Source organism: Triturus cristatus, chromosome 7 (genome assembly GCF_964204655.1).
Source record: "Triturus cristatus chromosome 7, aTriCri1.1, whole genome shotgun sequence".
Taxonomy (NCBI): domain Eukaryota; kingdom Metazoa; phylum Chordata; class Amphibia; order Caudata; family Salamandridae; genus Triturus; species Triturus cristatus.
In genome coordinates, this window is record NC_140590.1 from 30,417,201 (window position 1) to 30,429,237 (window position 12,037).

Here is a 12,037-nt window from a genome sequence, read left to right on the forward strand (position 1 = left end):
GAGAAGGCTATAACTTCCTTTAAAGAGAAGGGTAGTGATAATATTTGTTCAATATATAGCAAGAGAGGAGTAAAGGGAGAGGGGTCGGGAGTAGCCATTTCGATGCCTGTCGAAGGGAAAACGACCTATGGTAGAGACGAAAGTCAGGAAAGTTCACACCTCCATTAGATTTTGGCCTACGAAGAGAAGATAACGAGATCCTGGCCGTTTTATCCTTCCAAAGAAATTTAGAAAGATACGAGTAGATCCGCTTACAATAAAAAAGCAGGAATATGAACAGGAAGCATGGATAGTGTATAAATCAAATTAGGGGTAATCATCATTTTGAATGAGTCTAGACGACCCCACCAGGAAAGAAAAAGGGGGTTCCAAGAGGAAAATAATTTATCAATTCTGGATAAGGCTGCATACATATTTAACGTAATAGAGGAAGCAATGGAATTGGAAAACCACATACCTAAATATTACATTTTTGAATTATTCAAGGCAAAGCCAGTCGCAGAAAAATCATGGGGGGGATTTCTGTGAGTGGGAGGATTTCTGTTCTGTCTGAATTCATTTTATAACTGGAAACAAGGGAGAAAGAAGCAAATTCATCTAATAAAGGAGGAATAGAAGTTTCGGGAGCAGAAATAAAGAGTAAAATATCATCTGCGTAGGCAGAAAGTTTTAATTGATGATCCCCATAAGCAAACCCAGAAATGGATTCATTATTACGAATGGAAGAAAGAAAGGGTTCAAGAGCTAAAATAAAAAGGAGAGGGGAAAGAGGGCAGCCTTGATGAACACCACGTTGAAGACGAAAATAAGATGAAACACACCCATTGACTAATACTGAGGCTCTAGGGGCAGAGTACAGTAAGGCGATAAGAAATTTCAATTTGGGACCAAGACCATGCCATTTTAATGAAGCAAATAGAAAGGACCAATCCACTCTATTAAACACTTTTTCTGCATCAACAGAAATGGCCGCTAAGGATGTGCAAAGGGAAGGGAGTTTATTTAAAACATTGAGAAAGAGACCAGAATTATCAGAAGTAAGTCTACCTTTGACGAAACCACACTGCTCTTTACCAATTAAATGGGACATCAGAGGGTCTAGGCACAACGCAAGTGATTTGACATATAGTTTATAATCAACATTGACCAGGGAGATCGGACGATAATTCCTGCAAAACATGGGGTCACAAACTGCTTTATGTATGAGGCAAATTGTAGCTTCCTGAAAGGTACCTTCTGTCTTACCAGTTATAAAGAATGCCTTGAAGAGATTTAAGAGTTTAGGGAGTAGTAATTTGGAGAAGTGTAGATAGAATTCGACCGAGAAACCATCCTGGCCGGAAGTCTTCCCTTTGGTCAAGGTATTTAAGGCAGTAGATAATTCAGTAAGGGATAGATCTATTTCAAGATCAGAAAGATTAAGATGAGAGTTGGAAGGAGTCGGAAGTTTATTTAAATAGTCTTGGATACGAGTAGAAGAAGGGGGGGATTCAGGAGTGTAAAGATCTTTATAAAAGTGTTTGAATTCATTGAGGATGTCTTGATCTTTATGCAAGAGGGAACCATTAGGAGAATAGATAGTCAATTAAAGTACGGTCTTTGCGTGTTTTTAGATAATTTGCCAAGAACTTACCCACTTTATTTCAGCCACCGTAGTAGCGAGCGCTACTACGGAGGAGTATTGAGGAAGCATTATCAGTAGTAGTTTTATTAAAGGCTAATTTAGCGCGTATCAACTCTGGAGAGATCAAATCCATTGAAGAGGTATAACATTTATGTTCTAAGAATTTAATATTTGCCAAGACAGCCTCTCGTTGTTTAAGGAAACGTTTCTTCTTCTTTGAAACAAAATCTTTAATGAATCCTCTCGCAGTTGCTTTAAAAGAGTCCCATAGGATATGGGGTGAGGAATCGGGGTCATTATTAAGGTAAAAAAATTCAGATGCAAAAGAGTGAAAGGAAGAGGAGAAAAGAGGATCTAGAAGAAGAGAGTTATTAAAGCGCCATCGGGAAGACATGGGATGTGGAGGGAGCAAATCAATATCAGTTACAATTGGAGCATGGTCTGAGATAACTATAGGCTCAATAGAGGAAGATAATAGGTTTTGAGACAAAGATTGAGAGAGAAAGATATAATCAAGGCGAGAGCCGGAGGAGTGAGGAGGAGAAAAAAAAAGAAAAATCAAGAGTATCTGGATGGGAAAGTCACCAGGAATGCACAAGGTGTGCTTGAGAAAGAGTGTTAAGAAAATGTCTGTGAGACTTATGAGGAACAAAACGAACTTGTGACTGACGGTCAAGGAATGGATCTATGACTTGGTTACATTCGTCTCCTAAAATGAAGAGATCTTCTCTAAATTGAATACGTTTCTGCGTAATCAATGGCCAAAAGGAACAATCAGGGTGTGTAGGTCCATAAACATTAAAAACAGTTAAAGAAAAATTATTAACTAACAACTTCGCTAATAACCTAATCTACCGTCTGTGTCAATTTCTTGCGAAATAACTTTACAATTCAATTTTTTGTGACATAAGATTATAAAACTATTTTTCTTATTGACAGACGGGGAGAATATAACTGAACCCACCCAGCCTCTTTTTAATTTTCTCGCTTCAATTTCTGTAAAGGTGGGTTTCTTGTAAGAGAACCAAATCAGGGTTAAAGGAGGCAAGATCGGAAAGGATTCTCTGCCTTTTAATCAGATTAATGAAACCCTTCACATTCCAGGATATGACTCTGAATGTAAATCCATTAAAATTATATATAAAGCAAAATATGCAATAGTGAATAAATGAGAGAAGAACAGGAATTGATCAAGGAAAGAGAAAAGAAGAAAAGAGAAGAGGAAAAAAGAGAGAGCAATAGAAGAAGACAGTACATGTCAATAATAAATACAAATTAAATTGATAAACAAAGGGAAAGATTGACAACTGTAATACGTACCTTTAAAGGGGAATGAATAAAGGAAGCAGGTGGGAAGTAGCGACACAGAGAAGAAGATGACACAACCAACCGGGGAGGAAGTACCACAATGGAGAACCAAATGGAATGATTGGGAAACGAAGAGAGAGAAACATCAAGGGAAACATCTGCAAAAGAGCAAGAAGAATACAATCACATGAAGAGTTAAAGATAATGCATTATTAAATAGTCACTGTCAACACCTGTAAGAAAAAAATATAAGAACAGCGAGTAACCATACTTGGTAATAAATGAGAGAATCATGTTATGGGGGGCATTGAGGAGGAATGAGGTCCGGAAGTTTCCATAGAAGAGGAGGAATGTGAGTGGATACATTTCTTCAAGTCAGCTGGATCATCAAAAGAGGAAGTATTGTTCTGGAAAGTAACCTTGAACATGCAGGGGTGGAAAAGTCCGTAATGTGCCCCAAGAGACCGCAAAGTTGGACGAAGATCAAGCAACTCTTTCCGTCGTTTAGCTGTTGCCTGTGAGACATCCTGCAAAATGTAAAGCTTAGAGCCTAGCCAAACTAGCTGCTTTTTGTGCTTGGCGGCGTTTAAGACTAGTAAAGATATATACATTTCAAAAATAAAAAGATCACACCCCTTGGCTTCGAGGGTGCAGCAGATGAGGATAAATGAGGACCTAACCTATGGGCAGATTGAATGCTGAGTGTTGTAGAAGGAGGAAGGTCCAGAAGATTTATAAAAAAGTTATTGAAGAACTGGACAGGGTCAGTCCCCTCCAGACCTTCAGGAAGGCTATACAGGCGTAAATTATTGAGTCTGTTTCTGTTTTCAAGGGCCTCTGACGACCTCTTGAGCAAAGAGACTAAAGAAGCTAATTTAGTAGAAAAATTCTTCTCTAAAGAAGATATTTTAGTAGAAAATTCTGTAAGTCACCAACTTGATGATACGGGATTCCATCAATGCCTATTTGGTGTTCAACAGCTGGAGACTTGAGTTAGTCTCTTCAGTGAAAGGTTGCAAGGCGCAAATTTCATCAAAAACCATATTTAAGGAAACAGGAGAAGCCGATTTCGGTGGAGAGGGAGGGTCTTGCTTGAGACGTTTGACGGTAGAAGCCGGGGACTGCATTTTGGTAGAAGGTACAGATGAACCTGAAGATTTTGAAGAACCAGAATGGGCCATTTCAGAAACACAACTAAGCGCAGAGTCCAAATGAGAGGGATTCAAAATAGGGGTGCGGGCCGGGAATCTCCTGCTGGTAGTAAGTGACCTCTTACTCCTACCCATAAAATGGAGGAGCAACTCACTTCAGTAATACACAGGAGAAACCACCAGCCACAACCACAGCAAGTGAGATAACTGCGCAGTACAGAATATTGAAATTAGTGAAGCACTGAGGCACTGTTGAAAATAGGAAAAAATACAATTGCACTTAGGAGATCAGGTACCTCGTAAATATATAAAAAATTAAAGCCAAAGTGTGGAAATATGGATTTTTCTGATCAAGTTATGTCCCCTATCTTGGACCCCAACGGTTCTATGTGCATGTTACAAGTACATGTATGTTCCCTCCAGTTCCAGTTATGAAGACGCAAATACATGTGCGTCCACCGTCAACATGTCCTCTTTCAGATCCGCCATGAATGGGCTGGATATTCGATTCCTAAGTATGAAAGGCCACCGACTTTATATGGCTCAGTTACTCCATTTTTGCAGTTCAGGCGAGTAGGCCCTGATTCTGCCATCAAGCCTTTCCATGCTCTCTACCTCTGACAGCTTCAGCTTGAGCTCGCATCTGTATCCCTGAACTTTGTCCTACTCCCTGTGCGGCTAACGGTGCCTGCCTCGGCCGGTCTGCCTGCCTGCCAAAAACTGTATTTTACCTTCAAGTTATCTGCTTCGCTCCTCAGCCGATGCATTCCTGTCTAGTAGTTTAAGTAAACATTTCCTTCAGCTACCGAGCAAAGGGCCCGGCTTCTCTGTCTTCATGCAAGTAATTCATAGTCCTGTCACTAACGAAGAATTCTGCCCCTTACATCTCATCTAGACACTTAGACGCTTGTACACGCACACACAGTCAGTATAGAATAGATTTTGTCCAAGAGTCCTTCCCTTGTGGATAGCATAGTTCTTTAAACATAGGATGTTAGATATGATTTGGGATTAGGTTGACTTGACCCCCCAGACTTCTTGTCTCCACACGTAGAGCTAAATGTCAAGTCCCCTTCACCCCCTAGTTGCACGTCAATTACACGTCATGCTGCTGCGCGCGCATCTCTGCCAAGTATTTCTGCTGACATTGCGAAATTATTTCATAGATCCACCCATATGTGACGTCACAACCAATGACGTTTCTTTGTTACACCCCATTACGCCTCTTTTCATTACGCATGTATAATGTCATCTTTCTTATCAATTGTTACGCCTCTTACATTGATTCCATTGTAATGTATGTTCTATAAAAACGATTACTTATCAATAAAGTGTTGTACTTCACTTCCTGAACCTTCGTGGTGATGGAACTTGAGGTCGACAATTCGAATTGTACATTGGAATAAAGCCCATTCCGAACCTCTTATACCACGGATTCTGCCTCTTATTTTTCTGAGCTATGTTATTAAGATTCTGTATCAAATTCAGTTCCGGTAATTAAATTATTTACCACATGATTGGCGCCCGAACAGGGACACATTCTCATCTCACGCGCCGGTGGTGCGTTGCAGGCCCGGTCTCCTGCCACAGCTGGACGGACAACAACGCGTACCAACAGGATTTCCTGTAGCTCCCTCCGGTCAAGCGGGGGCGACTGAGGCTGCGATCAACCCAGACGAGGCGGTGAGAAGTGCGAAGTATCCCGACCAGAGCCTAGCTGAGAGAGCAAGATCCGAGGTATACAGAGGCCCACCAAGTCCCGAAGTCCCGACGCTCAGAGGGTCCGATGTGCCGCAGTGCCGAAGTTTTCGAGTCGAGTCCAGTCAAGTTCAGTTCAGTTCCGTTTCGAGGCCTTCCGTTCCGAGCTACCCGGTGAGTACCATTGCTGGGGAGGCGTTCTGACGTGCACATAGTTTGTGCCGGTCAAGACGGGTTTGGGTACACAAATCCGGTCTGCACTATTACAGCAGTGTATCTGTACTGTTTAGCAGTATATCAAGTATTCAGAAGTATCTAGTTATTGCCGAGTATTTTGCTTAGTGACTAGTTTTTCTTAGATCATCATCGTCATTTTTTTGTTCATTTAAATGCTAAATGTTAAATGTGTCAATACGTCTTGCATATTGTGGTATGAATGACTGTTCATTATTGTGCTTTTGTATTAAGTGTGTTCAAGATTAAGTATCAGATCAGTTGTCAGTATGCCGCTCTTTTCGAAATTAAGACAGATCACAACTAGAAAAGGGGTACTCGAAGAAGCTGTTCCTATTCCTCCTAGGGACACTCCAGGGCACTTCATGTATCACAAGCATGGCTTAGACGCCATATTATTTCTTGATTTATGGGTGGACTACACCAAAGAATTACCAGAAAGTCAAAGGTGGCCCGCAGCTGGGACCTGGGATGCAGAGTGCATCATGAAAGTGGAAGAAGAGTTATGGAAAAGGAAAGCTAGACAGTCACAGAAAGACGCCGTTGAGTTATGGCGTAAAGAATCCCATAGACGTATAGAAAAGGCACTAAGACAGGAAGAGAAGAGTAAGGAAAATAAAGTCCGAGAAAATCTATTGATTGAGGAAGGTACACGAGTAAAATCAGAACAAGTAGATAGACAAAGAAATGCCCTCATGAAAGGCATGTATCCCCTTCTGGCCGAAGGATTACCTAAGGCTGCTCCGGAGATACCAAAAGACTTGCCACCCCCTTTGTTCCCGATAAAGGTACACCCCAAAGGGCATCCCAGAACCGCAGAAGATGTTTTTCTTTCCTCATATTTAGATGACGCAGCTCCCGAGTATGCTAACCCCGCACCACATAGACCGTCCGCTGGGGGGGTTCAACATCAAGACCTTGTGTCTGTACCTGTACAACAACAAACCCCGACACAAGTTCCGGCAAGCACATCTGTTTCCACACCTGTTCTTACAGCTGCTTCCACAGCTTTGCCCACACCCATAGTTGCTGTATCACGTTCAACAAATCCTTTCGCGCCCAGTACCCCAGAGGGGGCGGCCAGAGGTGCTACCAGCGTGTATTCTACGCCACCCAGAGTAAATAAACGTACTTTTCAAGAATCAGCACATTCACGTACGCCCAAACTTATAAATACTCGCACGCTTAAGGAACTTCTAGTAGATTGTAGATATGACCCTGTGCCCTGCAAAGAGGACGAAATGGTCCTGGCATCATTACGTATCAGACGAGCTGCGGTGTTTTTAGGGAAGCTACCAGGAATGACTATGCATCTAGATAATATCTATCATTTTGTCCAAACAGGGCGAGATTCTGAATGTATTAACAGAGCTATGGAATACCAGAAAGTGGAAATACAGGGGGAATTGTTACGTTTCCTCGTAAATTGTGTGATCAGAAATCAAGACCGACCGGGGGTGGACCCGGAAGTAATGCAAACCCTTACGAGATGGAGTCAGAATATATCAGACGGGAAACATGATAAACAAGCATGTATAGTAGCTATGTGCCGAAAGATCCGTAAGGAAATAGAACGAATACATGAAGAGAGATTGGAGGTAGACGAGTTTGAACAAAACGAAGAGGGAGAAGTAGAATTTCCCGCAAGAAAGTCAGAAACTATAGCCTATGTAGGTAGAGGAAGACCTTGTAATAATACTAGATGTTTTTCTGAATCGATACATCCGATATGTCCAGATAATAACAGAACTTATCCAACACCTATAATAAATATAAGGTCTCCCGAACATTCGTTCCAAGCCGTTGACAAGGTACTCCGAGAACGAAGAGGTTACCACCTACTCGATTCTATGGATGAACAAGAATTAGCTAGGTCAGCCGTTCACTGGATTGACAGTCCCGGAAAATATGGTGATGACACAGTAGCACACACGTTTTTGAACCTCAGCCCAGATGAACAGCGTTTAGCTGGAATTTATATGATTCAGCAACTTCTTATATTATATAAGAACCAACATTCCGATCCTGGTCCCTTACCTGATATATTAACTGAATTACTCACAAATAGATGGAGAGGTTCAGGTAATAAGTTAATTAAAGAAATACTAGTATCCAGAAAGCAGTACATTCTTTTTGTAAGCCCAGACCCTTTCTCACTGCCCAACAAGGAAAGAACGCCGTATTACATGGATAGACAGAATCCTTTACGAGAAGTGCACCCAATAAAAGACGAGAACAATGAGTTTAAACGAGTATTTGTATATACGCCCATATCTAAAATGGAATTGTTAGAAATGAAGAAAGTGGTACCCAGTCATGACAAAGACCCAGCGGGTTTTCACCGAGAAATTAAAGACATGTTACTCATGGGGGAGTACACCTATCCTGACATTATGACAATATTAAAGGTATTAATGCCTGCTGGCATTTATGAAAAACTTAAGGAAAAAGAGTGGGAAGTGGGAGACCAAAAGATAGACTGGACAGCATTAGAAACGGAAGAAAAGGACCGAGTTGCAGGAGCAGGGCTCGGGGATAAAGTTAAAGCACTACCAGGTTTACTAGTACAGGTACTGCCACGTTTATTAACTACGAAAAAGGAAGACTGGGGTGCAATTTCAGCCTGTAAACAAAAACAAGATGAAGATACCAGTGATTTCTATGCCCGATTTGAAAAATGTTTTGGTATAAATAGCGGCATAAAAGCAAATAGTGAGTCATACCCACATCTGTTTGTGACAAAATTAGTGGAAAATTCCTTGCCCCAAGTGAAGAATAGAGTATTGAAATTCGAGAGTACATGGCAAGGTAACACCCCGTCACAAATGTTACAAATGTTACAGTATCATCACAATAGAATTAGGGATGAACAAGAACACGAACAAAGACGTATGAAAGACACGAAAATGAAAATGTTAGTCTCCCAGACAGTTCCAACTGACGGTCACAAAAAGGGTGTGACACATTCCGGAGATTCAGCAGTTCCTGTAAAAGGGACATGCAATTATTGTAAACAGCCAGGTCATTATGTACACGATTGTCCAGTCCTGAAGCGTAATATCGCTGTGGGTATTGCAAAGGAAAGACCACGGCCACTCAGACAGGATCAGAATGAACAAGGAGCTCCGCAGCATGCACAGTCCATGCCAGCTCCGCAGCAGTCCATGCCAGCCTCACAACAGTCTATACAGTTTGTGCCAGCTGCACCAGCGCTGCCTGTTGCTGCCACACAAACCACGACACGACAAATGTATCAGACCGCACAGTATGAATATCCTGAGTATCAACGTTACGCATGAACCAGCCTAGAGAGGGAAGTTGACTTACCCCTTATTGAGATCCCTGTAGATCAAGAAGGACCTTATGTGCACAGTGAATTATTAGGTCAAGACAGAAAATTTTTACTTGATACAGGGGCAAGTCGAACAACAATAAAACGTAGTGAAGTTCCAGGGGCACCCCTCTCAGGCTCACAAAATGTTTCCCTTGGTTTTTCAGGAAAACCTATTGTTAATGAAGTATCACAGCCTCTTCCACTTACGATTGGTCCCTTGACACGAACTACAGATTTACTGCTTACTAAATCATGTCCAGAAAACTTGTTAGGTATAAAAACATTGAAAGCTCTAGGAGCGATAATATGTTGTTCTCCAGAAGGAGTAAGGTTGTTTTTACGAGATTTCAAAGGTCACTATGTATCCCGAGACATGGATCCCCGACTGCCGACTTTACCCACACATTTATGGGCACAAGGCCCTACTGACGTTGGTTGCATGAACATTACACCATATCGAGTCACACTGAAGGCAGGAGTGGTGCTACCACGAATGCGACAATACAAGTTACCACCAGATGCTGCAGTGGCTTTACTGCAAATCATTGACGAGCTTATTGCCCAAGGAGTGGTTGTGGAAACCGACTCCAATGTATGTAATTCCCCGATAATTCCGATTCTTAAACAAACTGATCCAAAGGCCCCGCCAGTATATCGATTGGTTATTGATTTACGCGAATTAAACAAATGCATTGTGCCACAATTTCCTGTGGTCCCAGACATCTCGTCATTATTGACAGCCATTGATTCTCACGCATCATTCTTTACAGTAATTGATCTCAAGAATGCCTTTTTCAGCGTCCCAATAGATCCGGAGAGCCAATACCTGTTCGGATTTAGTTTAAATGGACGAAGTTTTAAATTCACACGCGCACCTCAAGGATTTACAGAAAGCCCCAGCATCTATAGCCAAGCACTGAAACGAGAACTTGACAGTATACACATGCCAGTTAACACTGCATTGCTTCAATATGTCGATGATCTGCTGATCACCGCCCGAAGCGAACCAGAATGTGAAAAAGCATCTCTGACAGTTTTACAATTTCTGGCCGAAAAGGGGCACAAGGTGTCCCCTTCTAAGCTGCAATTCTGTGTCCAGCGAGTTGTTTACCTTGGTCACTCGCTGTCCAAGGAGGGAAGGCAGCTTACACCCGACCGCATTCAGTTAATAGCTAACATGCCAATACCCAAGACACAAAAGGAGGTGCAGGGTTTTATAGGCCTCACTTCATATTGTAGGCAGTGGATCCCTCAATATGCATTTCTAGCAAAACCACTCATTCAGTTGACAACACAGGAGGCGGCCACATCGACTGTCCTCCCTTGGACTCAGGAACACACACTAGCTTTTGAAAGCTTAAAGAAAGCTCTATGTCAAGCACCTGTTTTAGCGACACCATGTTACTATAAACATTTTACACTCTTTGTTACAGAACGCGAAGGTACTGCCTTGTCAGTACTCACACAGGAACAAGCAGGATCACGCAAACCATGTGCCTATTTCTCTAGTACATTAGATCCTGTAGCCCAGGCTTTGCCCGCGTGCCTGAAATCAGTGGCAGCAACAGCTTTAGCAATCAGACAAAGCGATGCCATAGTATTAGGACATCCGTTGACAGTACAAGTACCGCATGCAGTAGAGGTTCTTGTGAACCGAACGCAAACACAACACTTGACCATAGCAAGACTTACAGGGTACGAATTAACATTGTTTCAGCCACATATAGAAATCAGACGCTGTAATACATTGAATCCTGCCACACTTTTACCTGTAATCGGAACAGACCCACTAGCTCACGATTGTGTTGAAGTTATTACAATAACGACGAAACCCAGACAAGACTTGACAGATGTCCCATTGTTAGATCCAGACCTGACATTGTATGTAGATGGGTCATGTATGAGAACAAGTACAGGAGATTTAGTGGCCGCATATGCAGTAACCACAGATACTGAAGTCATTGAAACAAACTGTATAAATACCTTGTCAGCTCAAGCAGCAGAGCTTACTGCTCTGACACAAGCCTGTATCCAAGCCACAGATAAGAAAGTCAACATATACACAGATTCACGTTATGCATTCGGAGTTGTACATGACTTCGGAGTGCTGTGGCGAGAGAGAGGTTACTTAACTTCTCACGGTACCCACATTCAGCACGGATCTCTCATTCATGCTCTGTTAGACGCAATTCATTTACCCACTGCAATATCGATTATGAAATGTAAAGCTCATACGAAAGTTACTGATATCATTTCTCAAGGCAATGATTTAGCTGACAGAACAGCTAAACAGACTGCTCAAACTCGCAAATCCGACATGACAAAGACAATAGTCCAGACACCAACACAGTGTATGACGATTAAGGATCCCGCTCTTGACGTAATTGACATACAGACACATGCTACACCAGACGAAATAAAGAAATGGACTGAATTAGGAGGGATCCAAACGGACCAGGGATGGATGACAAAGGAGAAATCTGTATGGTTTCTTCCTGACTCTATGGTCCAAGCTATCATAAACACAATACACAGTCCAGCACATCTAGGAGAGAAAGCTATGCTAGACAGCATTCAGCACCTTTGGTTCAACAAACATTTACGAGCAGCAGCTAAGCAAAAAGTCCGTACCTGTATGATATGTTGTCAGTTTAACCCAGGTAAAAGCATCCCCGTAGAGCAGGGTGG

The 12,037-nt window shown here is 42.1% G+C and overlaps 1 protein-coding gene across 1 annotated transcript in view; it reads right to left on the minus strand.

The window, feature by feature from the left end:
- Positions 1-12,037, minus strand: part of LOC146808733 (uncharacterized) — a 415,671-nt gene that overhangs the window by 362,742 nt on the left and 40,892 nt on the right. The window contains exon 2 of the mRNA XM_085615545.1: positions 2,945-3,090. The gene's annotated coding sequence lies outside the window, so the exon portion shown is untranslated. The remainder of the gene's footprint in view (positions 1-2,944; positions 3,091-12,037) is intronic.